Genomic DNA, 25,550 nt, shown 5'->3' on the forward strand with positions numbered 1-25,550 from the left:
TCTGCAAGAACTCGGACAGAACTTCCGCGGTGTGTCTGTTGTCGCCCAAACACTTCATAGCCAATACAGCCTGCTGACGTTTGCCAGTAGCTGCCCCATAATGGGAGACCTCGTGTGCAACAGTGGCAGCTGCGGATGGAGTGGTTGTGCGACTGCGGTCTGTGGACGAGCTCTCGCTTCTGCAGGAGGACGAAGAGGAGGAGGAGGGGGTGCGAACGGCTACAGCCAACTGTTTCCTAGACCGTGGGCTAGGCAGAACTGTCCCAAACTTGCTGTCCCCTGTGGACCCTGCATCCACCACATTTACCCAGTGTGCCGTGATGGACACGTAACGTCCCTGGCCATGCCTACTGGTCCATGCATCTGTTGTCAGGTGCACCTTTGTGCTCACAGATTGCCTGAGTGCATGGACGATGCGCTCTTTAACATGCTGGTGGAGGGCTGGGATGGCTTTTCTGGAAAAAAAGTGTCGACTGGGTAGCTCGTAGCGTGGTACAGCGTAGTCCATCAGGGCTTTGAAAGCTTCGCTTTCAACTAACCGGTAGGGCATCATCTCTAACGAGATTAGTCTAGCTATGTGTGCGTTTAAACCCTGTGTACGCGGATGCGAGGCTAAGTACTTCCTTTTTCTAACCATAGTCTCATGTAGGGTGAGCTGGACTGGAGAGCTGGAGATCGTGGAACTAGCGGGGGTGCCGGTGGACATGGCAGACTGAGAGACGGTGGGAGATGGTATTGTTGCCGCCGGTGCCCTAGATGCAGTGTTTCCTACTACAAAACTGGTGATTCCCTGACCCTGACTGCTTTGGCCTGGCAAAGAAACCTGCACAGATACTGCAGGTGGTGCGGAAAATGGTGGCCCTACACTGCCGGAAGGGATGTTGCGTTGCTGACTAGCTTCATTGGCCGAGGAATCTACAACCTTAAGGGACGTTTGGTAGTTAGTCCAGGCTTGCAAATGCATGGTGGTTAAATGTCTATGCATGCAACTTGTATTGAGACTTTTCAGATTCTGTCCTCTGCTTAAGGTAGTTGAACATTTTTGACAGATGACTTTGCGCTGATCAATTGGATGTTGTTTAAAAAAATGCCAGACTGCACTCTTTCTAGCATCGGATACCTTTTCAGGCATTGCAGACTGAGCTTTAACCGGATGGCCACGCTGTCCTCCAACAGGTTTTGGCTTTGCCACGCGTTTTGGGCAAGATACGGGCCCGGCAGATGGAACCTGTTGCGATGTTGATGCCTGCTGCGGCCCCTCCTCCTCCGCTTCAGAACTGCTGCCGCCTGCACCCTGTTCCCCCAATGGCTGCCAATCGGGGTCAAGAACTGGGTCATCTATTACCTCTTCTTGTAGCTCGTGTGCAACTTCGTCTGTGTCACCGTGTCGGTCGGTGGTATAGCGTTCGTGATGGGGCAACATAGTCTCATCAGGGTCTGATTCTTGATCATTACCCTGCGAGGGCAATGTTGTGGTCTGAGTCAAAGGACCAGCATAGTAGTCTGGCTGTGGCTGTGCATCAGTGCACTCCATGTCAGATTCAACTTGTAATGGGCATGGACTGTTAACTGCTTCACTTTCTAAGCCAGGGACGGTATGTGTAAAGAGCTCCATGGAGTAACCCGTTGTGTCGCCTGCTGCATTCTTCTCTGTTGTTGTTTTTGCTGAAGAGGACAAGGAAGCGACTTGTCCCTGACCGTGAACATCCACTAATGACGCGCTGCTTTGACATTTACCAGTTTCACGAGAGGAGGCAAAAGAGCTAGAGGCTGAGTCAGCAAGATAAGCCAAAACTTGCTCTTGCTGCTCCGGCTTTAAAAGCGGTCTTCCTACTCCCAGAAGAGGGAGCGTTCGAGGCCTTGTGTAGCCAGACGACGAACCTGGCTCCACAGCTCCAGACTTAGGTGCAATATTTTTTTTCCCACGACCAGCTGATGCTCCACCACTACCACTACCCTCATTACCAGCTGACAATGAACGCCCCCGGCCACGACCTCTTCCACCATACTTCCTCATTGTTTTAAAAACGTAAACAAACTAACGGTATTTGTTGCTGTCACACAAATTACACGGTGAGCTATAACTTCAGTATGATTTAGCTACCCCTTTACAGGTGAGTGAGACCACAACGAAAATCAGGCACAATGTTACACACTCTGTTGTTGGTGGCAACAAATGAGAGAGATGCCACACACGCAGGACTGTCACTGAAGCACAAATGTAAATATTAATCTCCCACTGATTTAATTTTTTTTTTTTTTCAAGGAGACTTTAGGAAAAAAAATAATAGAATAAAATGATTTTTTCAGGAAAAATTTAGAAACCAAATAAAATAAAATGATTTTTTAAGGGAGAATTTAGAAAACAAATAAAACAAAAAAAGGCTTTCTATGGCCCACTGAGTGAGAGATGACGCACACAGGAGTCAGGAGTGGCACACAAGCCCAGAGGCCAATATTTATCTCCCACTGATTGATGTAGTGATTTTTTCAGGTAGATTTTGGAACCCAAATCAAGCTAAAAAAATAATAGGCTTTCTATGGCCCACAATTGGAGAGAGATGGCACACCCAGGAGTCAAGACTGGCACACAAGCAGAAAGGGCAATATTAATCTCCCACTGATTTGTTTTTTTTTTTTTTTTCAGGGAGACTTTAGGAAAAAAAAATAATAGAATAAAATGATTTTTTCAGGAAGAATTTAGAAAACAAATAAAACAAAAAAAGGCTTTCTATGGCCCACTGAGTGAGAGATGACGCACACAGGAGTCAGGAGTGGCACACAAGCCCAGAGGCCAATATTTATCTCCCACTTTTTTTTTTTGTTCCAGGGAAAATTTATAAACCCAATAAAAAAAAATAATAAATAGGCTTTCTATGGCCCACTATCTGAGAGAGAGAGAGATGGCACGCTTATGACTAGCACACAAGCCCAAAGGCCAATATTAATCTCCCACTGATTGATTTATTGATTTTTTCAGGTAGAATTTAGAACCCAAATAAAGCAAAAAAAAAAAAATAAATGGGCTTTCTATGGCCCACTGAGTGAGTGATGATGCACACAGGAGTCAGGAGTGGCACACAAGCCCTGAGGCCAATATTTTTCTCCCACTGATTGATGTAGTGATTTTTTCAGGTAGATTTTAGAACCAAAATCAAGCAAAAAAATAAATAGGCTTTCTATGGCCCACTGACTGAGAGATGGCACACACAGGAGTCAAGAGTGGCACACAAGCCCTGAGGCCAATATTTTTCTCCCACTGATTGATGTAGTGATTTTTTCAGGTAGATTTTATAACCCAAATCAAGCAAAAAAATAAATAGGCTTTCTATGGCCCACTGAGTGAGAGATGGCACACACAGGGATGGCACTCTAGCAGAAATGTCAATCTTAATCTCCCACAAAAAAAAAAAAAAAACAGGGAGTGTCCTTCAATTACTATCTCCCAGCAGTAATCTCAGCCAGGTATGGCAGGCAGCAATAAGGAGTGGACTGATGCACAAATTAAATAAAAAGTGTGTACAAACAAAAAAGATAGCTGTGCAGAAAGGAAGGAACAAGAGGATTTGTGCTTTGAAAAAGCAGTTGGTTTGCACAGCGGCGTACACACAGCAATGCAGCTATCAGGGAGAATTCTAGGGCAGCCCAATGAGCTACAGCGCTGAGGGGAAAAAAAAAAATGTAGCTTCCACTGTCCCTGCACACCGAAGGTGGTGTTGGGCAGTGGAAATCGCTACAGCACAAGCGGTTTGGTGGTTAATGGACCCTGCCTAACGCTATCCCTGCTTCTGACGAAGCGGCAGCAACCTCTCCCTAAGCTCAGATCAGCAGCAGTAACATGGCGATCGGCGGGAACTCCCCTTTATAGCCCCTGTGACGCCGCAGACAGCAAGCCAATCACTGCAATGCCCTTCTCTAAGATGGTGGGGACCAGGACCTATGTCATCACGCTGCACACACTCTGCGTTTACCTTCATTGGCTGAGAAATGGCGCTTTTCGCGTCATTGAAACGCGACTTTGGCGCGAAAGTCGCGTACCGCATGGCCGACCCCGCACAGGGGTCGGATCGGGTTTCATGAAACCCGACTTTGCCAAAAGTCGGCGACTTTTGAAAATGAACACATTTCAAAAACCTGACCTGCACATCCAAACATAGACTGAGTGTGAACAGGTGCTGAACCCAGAGTCGCCAACTCGTATATAGTTAAGTAAAAAGGGCAGCACACTGCAGCGCCAAAACATGCAAACTTGAAAACACGAAATTTGAACTGCATTACTGCACTAGAAATATGAAAAATGAGAGCTTTTAGCGCATAAAAATGGCCATATTTATGTGTACCTCGTAGCCACTTTACGGCATCTCTCTTATACGAGGTCCTACGCTTGACCTACCTCACCGAGAATAAATGTCTCCATCTGAATGGGTACATGTGAAACCTCTTCTTGGACTCAAATTCTCTCTTTCTGTGGAGGGGTATTGGACCTACTATAATTAAAACACCTGTGGCTAGGAGGCGGGGAGTGCACGATCAGAAGGCTAAAGAATACATTTCAAAAACCTGACCTGCACATCCAAACATAGACTGAGTGTGAACAGGTGCTGAACCCAGAGTCGCCAACTCGTATATAGTTAAGTAAAAAGGGCAGCACACTGCAGCGCCAAAACATGCAAACTTGAAAACACGAAATTTGAACTGCATTACTGCACTAGAAATATGAAAAATGAGAGCTTTTAGCGCATAAAAATGGCCATATTTATGTGTACCTCGTAGCCACTTTACGGCATCTCTCTTATACGAGGTCCTACTCTAAACCTACCTCGCTGAGAATAAACGTCTCCATCTGAATGGGTACATGTGACACCTCTTCTTGGACTCAAATTCTCACTCTCTGTGGAGGGGTATTAGACCTACTATAATTAAAACACCTGTGGCTAGGAGGCGGGAGTGCACGATCAGAAGGCTAGAGAATACATTTCAAAAACCTGACCTGCACATCCAAACATAGACTGAGTGTGAACAGGTGCTGAACCCAGAGTCGCCAACTCGTATATAGTCAAGTAAAAAGGGCAGCACACTGCAGCGCCAAAACATGCAAACTTGAAAACACGAAATTTGAACTGCATTACTGCACTAGAAATATGAAAAATGAGAGCTTTTAGCGCATAAAAATGGCCATATTTATGTGTACCTCGTAGCCACTTTACGGCATCTCTCTTATACGAGGTCCTACTCTAAACCTACCTCGCTGAGAATAAACGTCTCCATCTGAATGGGTACATGTGACACCTCTTCTTGGACTCAAATTCTCACTCTCTGTGGAGGGGTATTAGACCTACTATAATTAAAACACCTGTGGCTAGGAGGCGGGAGTGCACGATCAGAAGGCTAGAGAATACATTTCAAAAACCTGACCTGCACATCCAAACATAGACTGAGTGTGAACAGGTGCTGAACCCAGAGTCGCCAACTCGTATATAGTCAAGTAAAAAGGGCAGCACACTGCAGCGCCAAAACATGCAAACTTGAAAACACGAAATTTGAACTGCATTACTGCACTAGAAATATGAAAAATGAGAGCTTTTAGCGCATAAAAATGGCCATATTTATGTGTACCTCGTAGCCACTTTACGGCATCTCTCTTATACGAGGTCCTACTCTAAACCTACCTCGCTGAGAATAAACGTCTCCATCTGAATGGGTACATGTGACACCTCTTCTTGGACTCAAATTCTCACTCTCTGTGGAGGGGTATTAGACAGAGAGTGAGAATTTGAGTCCAAGAAGAGGTGTCACATGTACCCATTCAGATGGAGACGTTTATTCTCAGCGAGGTAGGTTTAGAGTAGGACCTCGTATAAGAGAGATGCCGTAAAGTGGCTACGAGGTACACATAAATATGGCCATTTTTATGCGCTAAAAGCTCTCATTTTTCATATTTCTAGTGCAGTAATGCAGTTCAAATTTCGTGTTTTCAAGTTTGCATGTTTTGGCGCTGCAGTGTGCTGCCCTTTTTACTTAACTTTTGAAAATGAACGACCCGTTTAGCTCAACCCTACTACCTACCTACATGTGGTTTGAAATAAATGAACTTGCATTTTGAAATACGAGCGTGTGGTGAATTTTCTTCAGAAGTACTGTCACTCTGAAATTTTAACAATATCATTAAGATATGATGTATTTAATTGAAACTATGTATGAGCCTCTGCCTAATGCAGAAGAAATGTTGAAGAATTATTGTGTTATACTGTATATCAAGTGTTGAAACCTGTTTAAAGCATGAAAGTAAAGACATTTTTTAAATTTCACAATGGACTCTTGCTTCACTGAGTCATCACAAAATATCATGATCCTTACACCATCTAGCTACTTGTTGCCCGGAAAGGGGTAAACAGCAAAACCACAAATCACACACACTCAGGGGTACTGTAACAGGGTGTTTTACTCCTTCACCCCCGGAGCTTTTTCAGTTATGCGTTTTCTTTTTTCCCTTCCCTCCTTCCCAGAGCCATAACTTTTTTATTTTTCCGTCAATATGGCCATCTGAGGGCTTATTTTTTGAGAGATGAGTGGTGCTTTTGAACGACACCATTGGTTTTACCATGTCTTGTACTAGAAAACAGGAAAAAAATTCCAAGTGTGGTGAAATTACAAAATAAGCGCAATCCCAAACTTGTTTTTTGTTTGGCTTTTTTGATAGATTCACTTAATGCTAAAACTGACCTGCCATTATGATTTTCCCAGTCATTATGAGTTCATAAGCACCACACATGTCTAGGTTATTTTTTATGTAAGTGGTGAAAAAAAATTCCAAACTTTGCTTAAAAAAAAAAAAAAGAAAAAAATTTTTGTGATAACCGTAGCGTCTCCATTTTTCGTGATCTCGGGTTGGTTGAGGACAGGGCCGGACTGGCCATCGGGCACTTCTGGCAAATGCCAGAAGGGCCGGTGCCACTAGTTTGCCGCTGCACTCTTCCCCCCTCCCTGCCAGTGCCGCCGTGGCATTCAACTATACTGGTGTCTATGACGCCGGTACAGTTCAATGCAATGATGGAGGAGAGAATGTCTGCTGATGCTCCCTCTCCCATCATTCCCCGCTCTGCCTCTGACCCTGCGGGTGTGCGATGACATCATATCATCGCACACCTGCTGTGTCCCGGGCAGAATGCAGCCACTGCACCAGGAGCAGGGAGCAGCGCAGGCAAGAGGAGAGGTGAGGAGAGGGTTTTGTTGTTTTTTTTACTGGACTGTGGGGCCATTATCGGGGGGGAGGAGAGATGAGATTCGGGCTGTGCTAGTCTGTCATTGCCTCAGTTACAGTTGTGTGGGCTGTGCTGTATATACATAGAGTTCAAAATAATCACTGCACTCGTGTATTTTTAAGTTGCATATATCAAAAGTTTATTTGACTGGAATCAATGAAAAGAGGTACTTGGCGAATTGACGTTTCGGCCAACTCCGTGGCTTTGATCACAATTATCGCTGTAACAAGCAAAGGACAAAAACTATTACTAACCGACAGGTGTATATACATATTTACATTTGTACATAAAAGAATACATGTCAAGAGAATTTAACTGCCATGGTCGGACATACTTCATCAGGATAAAGAATATACACTGCATTAAAAAAAGGCTCAAATAGAGTTACATAACGGAGAGAGGTTCAAGGGAGAAAGTTATAAAAGGTATTTGAGATAAATGTGGAAAGCGAACATACCCCGTTAAAAATCTGTTGTTTATAAAGAAAGAACACTGTATGACTGGTGAGTCAGCTAAAGGGACGCAGTTATATAACCTGGAAGGAATAATGTAGAGTAAGGTTGCAATTGAGACCGTATATGCACACACTACTGGAAACTTGGACCATACCCATAGAACTGTAGACCAGTGATCCACCCACAGAGTAGAGTGTTGTGTAGAAATATTCCAGATGAACTGGAGCCAGAGCAAAAACAACATGAATAACGCATAGAAAGCCACCGATAGTACCCTTGATACCCATGTGCCTGGTTATATCTATACATATATCTCTATACCATAGAAGTGAACTACATGCCATAAACATACTAACTAAACTGGTATGGTAAAAGACGCTTGCCAGTGCACTATAACCGTAATTCCGGCTGGAAGGAAATCTGTGGCTGTAATAAACGTTTAGATATACATACGCATCCTTATGGAACTAAAACCACTTCTGAAGAAACGTGCACAAATGGACTCAAAATGGTAGATATACATGAGGATCAGGGAAGAAATATATGAACTGGCCCGACTGTAGGTACATACAGAGTCAATGAGATACCTGTCCTGCGTGTAAGATCAGAGGTACAAATCAGGCTGTAACCTTCCTGCGTTCTCTGGAATGTCCCGGAAGGAACAAGGAAAAATAGTGCTATGGGCAAGAATGTAATATATACGGCTCAGACTCTAAGGGAAGTATTTAAATGATAGATACTAATATATACACTCATTAATGTACTGGGGGTACCTGTATCACATATGCATTCAGGGGCACAGACGTATTGATAGTAACATAGTAACATAGTTAGTAAGGCCGAAAAAAGACATTTGTCCATCCAGTTCAGCCTATATTCCATCATAATAAATACCCAGATCTACGTCCTTCTACAGAACCTATTAATTGATAGTAACATAGATTCAGGGGCACAGTTGCGGTAGTGAACTCCCTGTGTGATGTGGTATGCTGCAGGTGGAGCTAAGGATAGCATCCCTGTTAGTAAGAGGAAAATGCAGGCTTAAAACATAATCAGGGTGGTGGTACACTTATCTGTATGCTGTGCTGGAATCTCACTAAGTCTCCTTGTTTCCTGTGCAGGGGGCAAGCGTTGGTGGCGAAGTGGAGAGAGCCGACACAATCCTGTGTCACGGTGGTGGATCAGCTTAGTGTTAGTGCTGGCTCCCGGCGTTTATGTAATTCCCCGGCCGGTCATGTGACCGGATGTGCAGGGGAATGCCGGCGTGTGCGCAAGTGTGTTATCGCCGGTGTTAGTATGCAGTAGTAACGGCGCCTGCGCACTAGATGCTGAGATGAGCGCTTGCATAATGCCCCCAGTAATCAGCGCTTGCGTACTGGATTATAAACGCCTGTGCTATATGTTCAGCGGTCGGCGCTGGTGTAGTGTATCTGACTCAGCTATACCTACAAGTATAAGGTTGTGCCCAGTGTGTCACAGAAGGTGCTGTATATACTATTGTGTGGTCTGTGCTGTATATACTACTGTGTGGGCAGTGCTGTATACTACTGTGTGGGCTGTGCTGTATATTCTACTGTGTGGTCTGTACTGTATATACTACTGTGTGGGTTGTGCTGTATATACTACTGTGTGGGCTGTGTTGTATATACTACTGTGTGGGCTGTGCTGTATACTACTATGCGGGCTGTGCTGTATACTGCTACGCAGGCTGTACTGCATACTACTACACGGACTGTGCTGTATACTACTATGCGGGCCGTGCTGTATACTACTACGCAGGCTGTGCTATATTATGCAGGCTGTGCTATATACTATGTGGGTTGTGCTATATACTATGCGGGCTTTGATATATACTATGGGGGGTATATGATATTCTGTGGGGGAGGCCGTGTTATATACTATGTGGCTGTGTTATATACTATTGCGGGGGGTATATTATATTATATGGAGGAGGCTGTGTTATATACTATGGGGGGTATATCATATTCTATGGGGGCTGTATTATATTTTATGAGGGATGATTGCATCATACTTTTTGATGGGGCTGCATTATATTCTATGGGGAGGTGGGCTGTATTATATTCTATGGGGGTTACATTATACTCTGGGGTGGCTGCATTATGCTCTGAGGTGGCTGCATTATACTCTGGGATGGCTGCATTATACTCTGTAGGGTGGTGGCTCCATTATACTCTGTAGGGTGGTGGCGGCATTATACTGTATCGAGGACTATGGGGAATACGTTATACTATATGAAGCACTATGGGGTGCATTATACTATGGGAAATTAATTGTTCTACATGGATGACTATGGTATGGCAGTGCATTATAGTATATGGAGCACTATGGGGAGTGTATTATGCTATAAGGAGGACTATGAGGAGTTTATTATACTATCTGGAGGACTGAGCAGTGTATTTTAATATATGGAGGACTATAGGGAGTGTATTATACTATATGGAGGACTGTAGTGCACATTATAATATATGGAGGACTATGGGGTGTATTTTACTAAACAAGTAAAATGCTGCATATTCAGATTGTTTTTGCCGGAACAAAAATCATTGTTCTCAGTAGCACATCGCCGGTGTAAACTGTAGATGTGCTGCTGATAACATGACACTGTATGGTGATCTGTTTGTGATCTATTAGTGATGGTTCTGTCTCATCATTCTTTTTCAGACAGTGGAAAGAGGCCATGAAACAAGCGTTGAAAAACTTCAGTATTGTCGATCAAACTCATTTAGCGGCCTGAACTCAGCGCATGTAAGTACAGCCGAAATGCTTTTGTGTGATGTGTAATATGTTAGCATTTGGGGCCCCATTTTAAACTTTGCCTAGAACCCCACTTTGCCTAAAACCGACACTGCCTACAAGTGTACAAAGATATTATACAGTCACCATGTGACAAATGGGCCTGTATAACTTCAAATGCTGGGGCTGAATTTTAGTCCCAGTCCGGCCCTCGTTGAGGACTTATTTTTTGCACCCCAAGCTGACATTTTTAAAGATAGCATTTTGGTGCAGATAATAATTTTGGCATTTTTACTTTCTTTATCACTACATCATTTAGCGATCAAGTTAATTTTTTATCTTATTGATGGAGTGGGCGATTCTGAATATGGCTACACCAAATATGTGTAGGTTTGATTTTTATTTATTGTTTTATTCTGAATGGGGCAAAAGGGGGGTGATTTAAAATTTTATATATATATTGTTTTATATTTTAATTATTTTTTTAATATTATTGCCATGCTTCAATAGTCTCCATAGAAGACTAGAAGCTTGCACAACTCGATTGGCTCAGCTACATAAAGCTGAATTGCTGACTTGCTATGAGCACCCGCCACTGGGTGGCGCTCATAGAAATCCGGCACTGACAGCCATAGAGATCTCAAGGAGACCTCTGGTTGTCATGCCGACAAACTGCTGATCCCCCATCATGTGACGGGGTCACCGTTGCATGTATTTGCGGCCCGATGGCCAGAAGCATTATTTAAATTCCACTGTCAGAGTTTGACAGTGGCAGTTAACTAGCTAAAAGCTGCGGGTGGATTGCGATTCCACCCGCGGATATTGCGGGCACATGTCAGCGGTTCAAAACAGCTGACATGTCCCTGAAAAGATGTGGGTTCACCGCCGGAGCGGGGGACAACAACATCAGCGTACTATTATGCCCGAAGTCGGTAAGGGGTTAAGGATGGTGAAGCAACCCTGGGATGGTCTCTAATATGCATTGTGACCTCCTAGGCCTGGTCGACGCTGTAAGTGCTGGCCTAGAATTAATAGGCTGGAAGATGTGGGTCATGAAGGGGTTAGGAAGAGATAGATGTGAGGACGATAAGGTCCATAAGGATACAGCCTGACAGACACATGTTGCTCAGGTCTTCAACAGTGAATCAACCAGTATGGTGCCAGCTAATCAGGGAGACATTATTAGCTTGCAAGTTCAGATTAACCGTTCCTTCCTTGAGAATTACTTAAGGAAGAAACTTATTCCACGTCGTTTGAGGATTCAAGTATTTCCATCTTTCCCTGAATGATAATACATTCACCAATAAGTGGGAAGAAATATGTACTAAATCTTCTTTCCAATTCATGGAGCTATTGATCAAATTAAATAAAAAGTCTGTTACATCTTTGGAGACTGAAATTAATGAACTACAGTATATAATAGTTTTCAAAATTTATCTACACCAGACGGCCTGACAGCCTTCAATTCTAAGAAAAAAACACAGAAAAATGGGGCTTAACTTGAGTTGGTACACATGCAGAGGTTAAACGCATGTTCACATTCGCCGCAAAACATTAAAAACTACAAGAGAAAAAAGTGAGCAAAAACCCTGATGTAACTAAGTAAAAAAGCAAAAGTGCATTTAAATAACACAGAGTTTTTAGTAATACTGTTTTTTGATCAAAAAATAGCACAAAAGCCATCCCGCCGCGTCAAGGTAATTCTGATAGGAACAGTCCTACACTGCCTAATATTATAATAATAATAATTTTTATTTATATAGCGCCAACATATTCCGCAGCGCTTTACAAATTATAGAGGGGACTTGCACAGACAATAGACATTACAGCATAACAGGAATACAGTTCAAAACAGATACCACGAGGAATGAGGGCCCTGCTCGCAAGCTTACAAACTATGAGGAAAAAGTGAGGAAAAGTGCATTTAAATAACACAGAGCTTTTAGTAATACTGTTTTTTGATTAAAAAATAGCACAAAAGCCATCCCACCGCGTCAAGGTAACTCTGATAGGTACAGTCATACACTGTCTAATATTAAGACCTTACCATCTGTCAATGTTGACCTCAGTGTGAATAAGGGCCGACAAAAAGGACTTATTCACAAAAACAGTATTGCTAAAAACTCTGTGTTATTTAAATGCACTTTTGCTTTTTTGCTTAGTTACATCAGGGTTTTTGTGTACTTTTATCTTTTGTAGGTTTTAAAGCCTTCAATACTACTATGGATAAGAGTTCCGAAGAATGGGAAACACAAATCCAGACGGTACAAGCTAAAAAGCTACTCTGTGACAATACTGATTACCAACAGGGTTCTGTCTACAAGCGGAGATGAGTTCAACCCCACACTAAAAAACAGAGATCATTTTCTTTCTCTACTGTCTCATCTTCTGGTGAAACATCGGATATATCACAACATTCCATAAGAACTCACTTTGGGAAGGGTGATAAAAGGAAGTTGGAACAGAAAACTAATACCAACAAATGCACACTGGGATCAAACCCGAGGAGTGATACACTGAAGGTAATTAATTTGTCTGATCATAATTTCAGCGATAAGGAGATTTCTCTTCTTTCCAAGTGTTTAACATTCTCACCCAGCATCCAGTTTGATGCGTTCACAGCTATAAAGGATCTACACATTTTTGGGAGGTCCATTCTTTTTAACAAATGACACCACAGTGATGAAATCCAAAAACTTTTTCCTATGCGTGCTAAACAAGCAGCTTTAAGTACGTAAATAATTTACCTAGCTCCAAACACCTATGCACCTATGTCTGAAACAACTTAGTAATCTCAAGGACATTACATATAAACCAGCGGACAAAGGTGGAAATACTGTTGTATGGCCATCTAAACTATATGACGATGAGGCTTATCGCATGCTGAGGAATTTATCATGTTACAAGAAGTTAACCTTTAACCCTCTGTCTTTGTATAAGGAGGAGCTATGTAGAATACTATGAAAAGCGGAGAAAGTATGTGATACGTGATATATTGTTGACAAAGGATCCACATGTCCCATCACTGTATCTTCTACCAAAAGTTCATAAGAATTTACAAACTCCCCAAGGTAGGTCCATCATTTCTGGGGTGAGGGGGCCTTACGGAAAGCATTGAAAAGTACATTGACTTCTTTCTCAAACCACAGGTAGAAACTATCCCATCAAACTTTAGGGATATGTCTGATTTCTTGAAAAAGATTGTATCCATTCACATTGATGAAGACATGGTTCTTGTAACATGTGATGTGGAGTCACTGTATACTAATATTTGCCACCAAGATGGTTTGAGAGCAGTGTCCACTTTCCTGGCCATGACAAATTTCTCAGCCAATGATATTGATTTTTTGCTATCTCTTCTTCAATTTTTACTCACTCACAATTTTTTCTTTTTAACAGATCCTTCTACCTACAGCTCCAGGGAACAGCCATGGGTGCAGTGAGCACATCTTTGTATGCCAATTTCTTCCTGCGCCTGCGGAAGAGGGATCTGTTCTTGTCAGATTGAGGTGCGTCAATGGAGCAGGTGGTATTTTGGGCTACATCGACGATATTTTCCTGATCTGGCGAGGTACTTCATCAGAACTTGAAAAATTTTTTGGGCTCTTAACAACAATGATTTAAATATACATTTATCCTATCATTTCAATTATCCCCAAATTTAGTTTTTGGATGTCTTGTTCAGAGAGATCAGGATGGTCTTCTGCTTTCTGATGCCTTCAGTAAAGATACAGATGGTAATTCGGTGCTTCATGCAACCTCCTCACATTCTCCTCATGTAATAAATTCTGTTCCCATTGGTCAGTTCCTTTGCATCAAAAGGATATGTTCTACTGAGGCAGATTTTGAATCTCATACTGAGGAAATGAATAATTGTTTTTTGGAGAGAGGATGCATCAAAAAAATCAGTTAAGAAATCTTACAACAGGGCCAGGAAAACAGTTCGCCAGAAACTCTTTTGCTCATCTAGGAGACAGGAATCTAACAACCAGGTAAGATTTGTTATTCAATATCACTCCCAGTGGAGTATGATGCAAGAAATTGTCAAAAAGTATATGCGCGTATTTTGTTAGCTGACCCGGTCTTAAGAAAATACCTTTCCTCCAAACCCTCTATAACAGCCAGATGGTTTCAGAATCTAGGTGATCCTTTGGTCAGGAGCTATTATGCACTCAATGCTCCTGCCCCGTTGTTTTCCACTGGATCCCATATCCAACAATCAAATTGGGGTTGTAAACCTTGTGGATGGGGTGTGGCATGTCCCAATATTGATAACACCAGGGACTTTCTTTCATCAGACGGACAGAGCTCTAAAATTTCTCATTTGGTCACTTGCACCACAACCACAGTTGTCAACCATGCATCTAGTCCTTGTAAGAAAATGTATATTGGTCTTACTATACGGGTCCTCAAGGTGAGAGTATGTAAGGGACATATTGGTAGCCAAAAATGAAGATGATCTTGATTCTCTAAAGATTATTCCTAGGCAATTCCAACAGTACCATTCATGTGATCCTACTGGTCTTTGTATTAAAGGAATTGACTGTGTACATATGGATCTCCATGGTGGGAACCTAGGCCATTTCCTAGCACAAAAAGATTCCCACTGGATATGGAAATTGCATACCCTACAACCACAGAGTTTAAATGAAAGCTTTGCCCCCTTTCTCTGATTTACTTGCCTCCTTTATATCTTGTTGTTTGGCTTTTAAGTGTTTTTATTCTCATTTATTTATATTGTATTTTGGTATTAACTTACTTTTATCTTCCAGCCGCTATCCTTTAGTCCTGATACGTTGATGTCGTTCTGATCTTTGGATGTCCCATTTGCAGCACAAAAAGGAATTCCCATTCTACACGAGCCATTTCATTTGGACCTTTTTTTTCTTTTTTCGTTTTTTCATATATGTATTTATTACTGTTCACCTCTTTTATCTACTGTAACACGCACTATTATGTGATTATGTTTCACTTTATGGCAAATTTAATCTTTTTATCTTGATTATTAAATGATTTTACCTTGATTATATAACTGTTGGCACTGCACTTTAGTTCTTTTCTTGACTTCTTATCCAATTGCATATTTAAATATTTATTCACCTGTCATTTAGGGTTAATTCCCATGTTTGATACAAATTATTACTTAGCACTTTTTGGTCTGGATATGTACAGTACATTTATCCTCATTTGCCAGGATATGCTTATAGAATTGTCTTTTTGGGGTAAACTCCTCCCCCCCTAGTGTTTATATACACATGTGATCACAGAGCACTTTAGGTTAAATGTTCATATCCATCCATTATGTAAGGATATAATATTATTTATCACTCCCCCCTATTTTTAATTTCCTTTAGTGTTTCAGCTATCCATGTTTACACGCACATCTTGGGTTCCCAAGGTCATCACTTTCCTCACTTACCCTTTTTTAAATATGCAGGCATCCACCTTAGGCCATTGGTCTCTCATCATATCTCTGTGATACTGGACAGTGCGCATACGCACTATCGTTTAGTTGCGAGGCGCCTCCGACTGCATCTATAATCGGCTCTGCACTGACCTTGTGACTGCAGGTCCGCTCTTGTGACCTCTGTGGGCTGTCCCTCATGTCGTGCAGCCATTGCATCCATCTGTGACGCCGGCTCCAAAAAGCGTCAGCTTGACATGCGCCAACTCACTGTCGGGTCTACACATTTCATTCTGAGACATTGTTTCTAATTGGCTGGCATCTTATATATAATCTCACTCCGACCTAGCGATGCCATTCCCCTGGAAGAAGGCACTTCAGCCGAAACGTGCGTAGAGGTTGTGGCACTGCAGGTCTCAGGTAATGACATACCATCTAGATGTTCTCTTTGCACTTTGATTTTTTACTTGCAATCATGTTCACTAGTGGCTTTACTCCCATCACTTGTTGATCAGGTACTTACCTCAAATGTATGTGAACTTTTACTTGTTACATGTGCATTCTGAACTTTCCTCTGTATCTCTAACCTGCAGTTCCACATGTTTTGTTATTTTCATTGTTTGATTACCCTTTCTGCTTTATTCAAACTTTTCCCCAGTTTTTAATTATAAGGTATATTTTTTATCTATCTTTTAGTTCTTTCATGTGCATTTTTTTCTTTATATGTTTCACACCATCTGAATATAGCAGCCAGTTGCATGTGATTGTTTTTAGAAAGAGATTTTACATTTTTTGGTCTCATGCTAATTTGTAAATATACAAGGCCATTGTTTTCCTTATCTTTAATTTAAATAATCTATTTATATTTTTGGAATACCAGTTTTAACTCCTTTATGACCAATGACGGACATAGCATCTCATGAGCGTGTCTCAGTTCCTGCATCATGACGTGATATGCCCGTCATGATTTCAAATCTACAGTTAATCTGTTTCCAGAGGCACTAGATGGGCACAACGTACAGGCACTACAGTGAAAGGACGCTGCAATGTACTGGGCACTAAAATGGCATATTTGCATTTTCAATTATCAACATCCATTCCTGCTCATTGTAGAAAAACATCCATGAGTCAAAATAATCACTATACTTGTAGATAAAATCACAGAGAGGTGTAATTTCAAAACTGGGGTGATGCGACCTCTCCCTATGCCAGCCGTAACACACTGAGCTGAACATGAGAAGTGTTGCCTGTGACTGGCGGTAACCTTAATGACGCTATGTTAATATTGATGAAAGGATTTTACTTTGTCTGTCTTATTAAATTTGACTAATGTGTTAATAATGTTAATTACTAAGCCCTAGGCTTGATGTCAGCTAACAGAAACCAGCTGACACCAACCGAACAACTATTACCCCACTTGCCATCACACCAGGGCAAGTGGGAAGAGTGGAGGCTAAGCACCAGAAATAAAGCATCTTATGGATGTTCCATTTCTGAGGTGGCTGAGGGCTGATGTTCTTAGTCTGGGAGGAGGCCTAATGCATTGCCCCTTCCTAGAATATTACTATCAGTCTGCAACTGTCTTGTTTATCCGTAGCTGGTTAGTAAAGATAGAGGGGGCCCCACATCATTTTTTGGGAGGGTCTCCCCAATACTAACCAGTAGGGTTGAGCGAAACGGGTCGAACATTTTCAAAAGTCGCCGACTTTTGGCGAAGTCGAGTTTCATGAAACCCGATCCGACCCCTGTGCGTTGTCGGCCATGCGGTACGCGATTTTCGCGCCAAAGTCGCGTTTCAATGACGCGAAAAGCGTCATTTCTCAGCCAATGAAGGTAAACGCAGAGTGTGGGCAGCGTGATGACATAGGTCCTGGTCCCCACCATCTTAGAGAAGGGCATTGCAGTGATTGGCTTGCTGTCTGCGGCGTCACAGGGGCTATAAAGGGGCATTCCCGCCGACCGCCATCTTACTGCTGCTGATCTGAGCTTAGGGAGAGGTTGCTGCCGCTTCGTCAGAAGCAGGGATAGTGTTAGGCAGGGTACATTAACCACCAAACCGCTTGTGCTGTAGCGATTTGCACTGTCCAACACCACCTTCGGTGTGCAGGGATAGTGGAAGCTACATTTTTTTTTTTCTCAGCGCTGTAGCTCATTGGGCTGCCCTAGAAGGCTCCCTGATAGCTGCATTGCTGTGTGTACGCCGCTGTGCAAACCAACTGCTTTTTTCAAAGCACAAATCCTCTTGTTCCTTCCTTTCTGCACAGCTATCTTGTTTGTTTGTCTACACTTTTTATTTAATTTGTGCATCAGTCCACTCCTTATTGCTGCCTGCCATACCTGGCTGAGATTACTGCAGGGAGATAGTAATTGAAGGACAGTTCCTTTTTTTTTTTGTGGGAGATTAAGATTGGCATTTCTGCTAGAGTGCCATCCCTGTCTGTGCCATCTCTCACTCAGTGTGCCATAGAAAGCCTATTTATTTTTTTGCTTGATTTGGGTTCTAAAATCTACCTGAAAAAATTACTACATCAATCAGTGGGAGAAAAATATTGGCCTCAGGGCTTGTGTGCCACTCCTGACTCCTGTGTGTGCCATCTCTCAGTCAGTGGGCCATAGAAAGCCTATTTATTTTTTTGCTTGATTTGGGTTCCAAAATCTACCTGAAAAAATCACTACATCAATCAGTGGGAGAAAAATATTGGCCTCAGGGCTTGTGTGCCACTCCTGACTCCTGTGTGCATCATCACTCACTCAGTGGGCCATAGAATGCCTATTTTTTTTTTTGCTTTATTTGGGTTCTAAATTCTACCTGAAAAAATCAATAAATCAATCAGTGGGAGATTAATATTGGCCTTTGGGCTTGTGTGCCAGTCCTAAGCGTGCCATCTCTCTCACAAATAGTGGGCCATAGAAAGCCTATCTATTTTTTTTTTTGGTTTTATAAATTCTCCCTGAAAAAAAAGGGAGATTAATATTGGCCTTTGGGCTTGTGTGCCAGTCCTAAGCGTGCCATCTCTCTCTCTCAGATAGTGGGCCATAGAAAGCCTATTTATTATTTTTTTTATTGGGTTTATAAATTTTCCCTGAAGAAAAAAAAAAAAAAAAAGTGGGAGATTAATATTGGCCTCTGGGCTTGTGTGCCAGTCCTGAGCGTGCCATCTCTCTCACAAATAGTGGGCCATAGAAAGCCTATTTATTTATTTATTTTTTGGTTTTATAAATTCTCCCTGAAAAAAAAAATTGAGATTAATATTGGCCTTTGGGCTTGTGTGCCAGTCCTAAGCGTGCCATCTCTCTCTCTCAGATAGTGGGCCATAGAAAGCCTATTTATTATTTTTTTTATTGGGTTTATAAATTTTCCCTGAAAAAAAAAAAAAAAGTGGGAGATTAATATTGGCCTCTGGGCTTGTGTGCCAGTCCTGAGCGTGCCATCTCTCTCACAAATAGTGGGCCATAGAAAGCCTATTTTTTTTTTTTTTTTGTGTGTTATAAATTCTCCCTGAAAAAAAAAAGGGCGATTAATATTGGCCTTTGGGCTTGTGTGCCAGTCCTAAGCGTGCCATCTCTCTCTCTCAGATAGTGAGCCATAGAAAGCCTATTTATTTTTTTGGTTGATTTGGTTTCTAAATTCTTCCTGAAAAAATCATTTTTTTTTATTATTTTTTTTTTCTAAAGTCTCCCTGAAAAAAAAAAAAAATCAAATCAGTGGGAGATTAATATTGCCCTTTCTGCTTGTGTGCCAGTCTTGACTCCTGGGTGTGCCATCTCTCTCTCTCTCTCTCCAATTGTGGGCCATAGAAAGCCTATTATTTTTTTAGCTTGATTTGGGTTCCAAAATCTACCTGAAAAAATCACTACATCAATCATTGGGAGAAAAATATTGGCCTCTGGGCTTGTGTGCCACTCCTGACTCCTGTGTGCGTCATCTCTCACTCAGTGGGCCATAGAAAGCCTATTTTTTGTTTTATTTGTTTTCTAAATTCTCCCTGAAAAAATCATTTTATTTTATTTGGTTTCTAAATTCTTCCTGAAAAAATCATTTTATTCTATTATTTTTTTTTCTAAAGTCTCCCTGAAAAAAAAAAAAATCAGTTGGGAGATTAATATTGCCCTTTCTGCTTGTATGCCAGTCTTGACTCCTGGGTGTGCCATCTCTCTCTCTCTCTCTCCAATTGTGGGCCATAGAACGCCTATTATTTTTTTAGCTTGATTTGGGTTCCAAAATCTACCTGAAAAAATCACTACATCAATCATTGGGAGATAAATATTGGCCTCTGGGCTTGTGTGCCACTCCTGACTCCTGTGTGCGTCATCTCTCACTCAGTGGGCCATAGAAAGCCTATTTTTTGTTTTATTTGTTTTCTAAATTCTCCCTGAAGAAATCATTTTATTTTATTTGGTTTCTAAATTCTTCCTGAAAAAATCATTTTATTTTATTTTGTTTCTAAAGTCTCCCTGAAAAAAAAAAAAAAAAAAAAAACAGTGGGAGATTAATATTTACATTTGTGCTTCAGTGACAGTCCTGCGTGTGTGGCATCTCTCTCATTTGTTGCCACCAAAAACAGAGTGTGTAACATTGTGCCTGATTTTCGTTGTGGTCTCACCCACCTGTAAAGGGGTAGCTAAATCATACTGAAGTTATAGCTCACCGTGTAAGTTGTGTGACAGCAACAAATACCGTTAGTTTGGTTACGTTTTTAAAACAATGAGGAAGTATGGTGGAAGAGGTCGTGGCCGGGGGCGTTCATTGTCAGCTGGTAATGAGGGTAGTGGTAGTGGTGGAGCATCAGGTGGTCGTGGGAAAAAAATATTGCACCTAAGTCTGGAGCTGTGGAGCCAGGTTCGTCGTCTGGCTACACAAGGCCTCGAACGCTCCCTTTTCTGAGAGTAGGAAAACCACTTTTAAAGCCGGAGCAGCAAGAGCAAGTTTTGGCTTATCTTGCTGACTCAGCCTCTAGCTCTTTTGCCTCCTCTCGTGAAACTGGTAAATGTAAAAGCAGCGCGTCGTTAGTGGATGTTCACGGTCAGGGACAAGTCGCTTCCTTGTCCTCTTCAGCAAAAACAACAACAGAGAAGAATGCAGCAGGCGACACAACGGGTTACTCCATGGAGCTCTTTACACATACTGTCCCTGGCTTAGAAAGTGAAGCAGTTAACAGTCCATGCCCATTACAAGTTGAATCTGACATGGAGTGCACTGATGCACAGCCACAGCCAGACTACTATGCTGGTCCTTTGACTCAGACCACAACATTGCCCTCGCAGGGTAATGATCAAGAATCAGACCCTGATGAGACTATGTTGCCCCATCACGAACGCTATACCACCGACCGACACGGTGACACAGACGAAGTTGCACACGAGCTACAAGAAGAGGTAATAGATGAACCAGTTGTTGACCCCGATTGGCAGCCATTGGGGGAACAGGGTGCAGGCGGCAGCAGTTCTGAAGCGGAGGAGGAGGGGCCGCAGCAGGCATCAACATCGCAACAGGTTCCATCTGCCGGGCCCGTATCTTGCCCAAAACGCGTGGCAAAGCCAAAACCTGTTGGAGGACAGCGTGGCCATCCGGTTAAAGCTCAGTCTGCAATGCCTGAAAAGGTATCCGATGCTAGAAAGAGTGCAGTCTGGCATTTTTTTAAACAACATCCAATTAATCAGCGCAAAGTCATCTGTCAAAAATGTTCAACTACCTTAAGCAGAGGACAGAATCTGAAAAGTCTCAATACAAGTTGCATGCATAGACATTTAACCACCATGCATTTGCAAGCTTGGACTAACTACCAAACGTCCCTTAAGGTTGTAGCACCCTCGGCCAATGAAGCTAGTCATCAACGCAACATCCCTTCCGGCAGTGTAGGGCCACCATTTTCCGCACCACCTGCAGTATCTGTGCAGGTTTCTTTGCCAGGCCAAAGCAGTCAGGGTCAGGGAATCACCAGTTTCGTAGTAGGAAACACTGCATCTAGGGCACCGGCGGCAACAATACCATCTCCCACCGTCTCTCAGTCTGCCATGTCCACCGGCACCCCCGCTAGTTCCACGATCTCCAGCTCTCCAGTCCAGCTCACCCTACATGAGACTATGGTTAGAAAAAGGAAGTACTTAGCCTCGCATCCGCGTACACAGGGTTTGAACGCCCACATAGCTAGACTAATCTCGTTAGAGATGATGCCCTACCGGTTAGTTGAAAGCGAAGCTTTCAAAGCCCTGATGGACTACGCTGTACCACGCTACGAGCTACCCAGTCGACACTTTTTTTCCAGAAAAGCCATCCCAGCCCTCCACCAGCATGTTAAAGAGCGCATCGTCCATGCACTCAGGCAATCTGTGAGCACAAAGGTGCACCTGACAACAGATGCATGGACCAGTAGGCATGGCCAGGGACGTTACGTGTCCATCACGGCACACTGGGTGAATGTTGTGGATGCAGGGTCCAAAGGGGACAGCAATTTTGGCAGAGTTCTGCCTAGCCCACGGTCTAGGAAACAGTTGGCTGTAGCCGTTCGCACCCCCACCTCCTCCTCCTCGTCCTCCTGCAGAAGCGAGAGCTCGTCCACAGACCGCAGTCGCACAACCACTCCATCCGCAGCTGCCACTGTTGCACACCAGGTCTCCCATTATGGGGCAGCTACTGGCAAACGTCAGCAGGCTGTATTGGCTATGAAGTGTTTGGGCGACAACAGACACACCGCGGAAGTTCTGTCCGAGTTCTTGCAGAAAGAAACGCAGTGGCTGGGCACTGTAGATCTTGAGGCAGGCAAGGTAGTGAGTGATAACGGAAGGAATTTCATGGCTGCCATCTCCCTTTCCCAACTGAAACACATTCCTTGCCTGGCTCACACCTTAAACCTGGTGGTGCAGTGCTTCCTGAAAAGTTATCCGGGGTTATCCGACCTGCTCCTCAAAGTGCGTGGACTTTGCTCACATATCCGCCGTTCGCCCGTACACTCCAGCCGTATGCAGACCTATCAGCGTTCTTTGAACCTTCCCCAGCATCGCCTAATCATAGAAGTTGCAACAAGGTGGAACTCAACACTGCACATGCTTCAGAGACTGTGCGAACAGAGGCAGGCTGTTATGTTTTTGTGGGAGGATACACATACGCGGGCAGGCAGTAGGATGGCAGACATGGAGTTGTCAGGTGTGCAGTGGTCGAAGATTCAAGACATGTGTCAAGTCCTTCAGTGTTTTGAGGAATGCACATGGCTGGTTAGTGCAGACAACGCCATAATAAGCATGAGCATCCCCCTAATGCGTCTGCTGATGCAAAGTTTGACGCACATAAAGGATCAGGCGTCTGCAGCTGAGGAAGAGGAAAGCCTTGATGACAGTCAGCCATTGTCTGGCCAGGGCAGTGTACAGGACGAGGTAGCGGGCGAAGAGGAGGAGGAGGACGAGGAGGATGATGGGGATGATTATATTTTTAATGAGGAAGCTTTTCCGGGGCCACTGGAAATTGGTGGCGCGGCAAGGCCGGGTTCTGGTTTTTGGAGGGACACAAGTGACGTGGATTTGCCTGAAACTGCCCCTCAACCAAGCACAACCGCAAATTTGAGAACTGGAACTTTGGCCCACTTGGCGTATTATGCCTTACGTATCCTCAAAAGGGACACACGCATTACTAAAATGATGAACGATGACGATTACTGGTTGGCCTGCCTCCTTGATCCTCGCTATAAAGGCAAATTGCAAAATATAATGCCACATGAGAACTTGGAACTAATATTAGCAACCAAACAATCAACTCTTGTTGACCGTTTGCTTCAGGCATTCCCTGCACACAGCGCCCGTGATCGTTCTCACACGAGCTGCAGGGGCCAGCAGACCAGAGGTGTTAGAGGGGCAGAAATCAGAAGTGGCGTTGGCCAGAGGGGTTTTCTGACCAGGTTGTGGAGTGATTTTGCTATGACCGCAGACAGGACAGGTACTGCAGCATCAATTCAAAGTGACAGGAGACAACATTTGTCCAGTATGGTTACAAACTATTTTTCATCCCTTATCGACGTTCTCCCTCAACCGTCATTCCCATTTGATTACTGGGCATCCAAATTAGACACCTGGCCAGAATTGGCATAATATGCATTGCAGGAGCTTGCTTGCCCGGCAGCTAGTGTTCTATCAGAAAGAGTATTCAGTGCTGCAGGTTCAATACTAACAGAAAAAAGGACTCGTCTGGCTACCCAAAATGTAGATGATCTAACCTTCATTAAAATGAACCACAACTGGATTTCGAAATCTTTTGCCCCACCTTGCCCGGCTGACACCTAGCTTTCCTATGAAAAGGTCTTGCCTGTGGACTATTATGAATGACTTTTCCAATATCGTAATTTTCTGCACCTGATTGTCCAGCATACGACGGGGCCGGGGTATCGCCACTTGGCGCCAGCACCCGTGAGAGTGCTGTTTTTTTTTCTGAAGAGGTGGGTGTGCCCGCTTTTGGTCGACGGCACTGCCACTGGGTCCCTCATAGTACAATAAAGTGTCTCTGGCGGTGGTGGTGCGCACCCAACGTCAGACACACCGTTGTAATATGAGGGGCCCTGGGCCTGTACCGCCGGCCACAAGACAGTTCCCCCCCCCAGCTCAAACAGTGCTCTACCACTCGCAAAATTATCTCTCACAGCTCCACCAATGTTTAGTCTATGCGCTGACATCCTTCAATGCCTGGCACTGACAATACCATTGTATTGACATTTTTGTTATGTTAGGCCTTCGAAGCCTGTCTGCGGTCCCTCCTTCCACTAGGCCTCCACTGACCATTGTACTGCTGCCCGTGTACCCCTGGAACCAATTTTAAATTGCCAACAGCCCAATTTTGTTATGATAGGCCTTCGAAGCCTGTCTGCAGTCCCTTCTTTCTACTACTACTACACTGACCAGACCACTGCTGCCCGTGTACCCCTGGAACCAATGTTAAATTGCCTGCACCCCTATTTTTGTTATGTTAGGCCTTCGAAGCCTGTCTGCGGTCCCTCCTTCCACTAGGCCTCCACTGACCATTGTACTGCTGCCCGTGTACCCCTGGAACCAATTTTAAATTGCCAACAGCCCAATTTTGTTATGTTAGACCTTCGAAGCCTGTCTGCAGTCCCTTCTTTCTACTACTACTACACTGACCAGACCACTGCTGCCCGTGTACCCCTGGAACCAATGTTAAATTGCCTGCACCCCTATTTTTGTTATGTTAGGCCTTCGAAACCTGTCTGCGGTCCCTCCTTCCACTAGGCCTCCACTGACCATTGTACTGCTGCCCGTGTACCCCTGGAACCAATTTTAAATTGCCAACAGCCCAATTTTGTTATGTTAGGCCTTCGAAGCCTGTCTGCAGTCCCTTCTTTCTACTACTACTACTACACTGACCAGACCACTGCTGCCCGTGTACCCCTGGAACCAATGTTAAATTGCCTGCACCCCTATTTTTGTTATGTTAGGCCTTCGAAGCCTGTCTGCGGTCCCTCCTTCCACTAGGCTCCACTGACCATTGTACTGCTGCCCGTGTACCCCTGGAACCAATTTTAAATTGCCAACAGCCCAATTTTGTTATGTTAGGCCTTCGAAGCCTGTCTGCAGTCCCTTCTTTCTACTACTACTACACTGACCAGACCACTGCTGCCCGTGTACCCCTGGAACCAATGTTAAATTGCCTGCACCCCTATTTTTGTTATGTTAGGC

General features: G+C 43.5%; 2 long non-coding RNA genes across 2 annotated transcripts in view; one reads left to right on the forward strand and one right to left on the reverse strand.

The window, feature by feature from the left end:
• The window catches only part of LOC138672102 (uncharacterized), a 228,836-nt gene that overhangs the window by 136,925 nt on the left and 66,361 nt on the right, over positions 1-25,550 (reverse strand). The gene's annotated exons all lie outside the window — the stretch shown is intronic.
• On the forward strand, positions 13,478-15,305 carry LOC138672101 (uncharacterized). Its single transcript, XR_011319578.1, has 3 exons — positions 13,478-13,542; positions 13,871-13,980; positions 15,244-15,305. It is a non-coding gene; the product is annotated as an uncharacterized lncRNA (long non-coding RNA).

Source organism: Ranitomeya imitator, chromosome 3 (genome assembly GCF_032444005.1).
Source record: "Ranitomeya imitator isolate aRanImi1 chromosome 3, aRanImi1.pri, whole genome shotgun sequence".
NCBI lineage: Eukaryota > Metazoa > Chordata > Amphibia > Anura > Dendrobatidae > Ranitomeya > Ranitomeya imitator.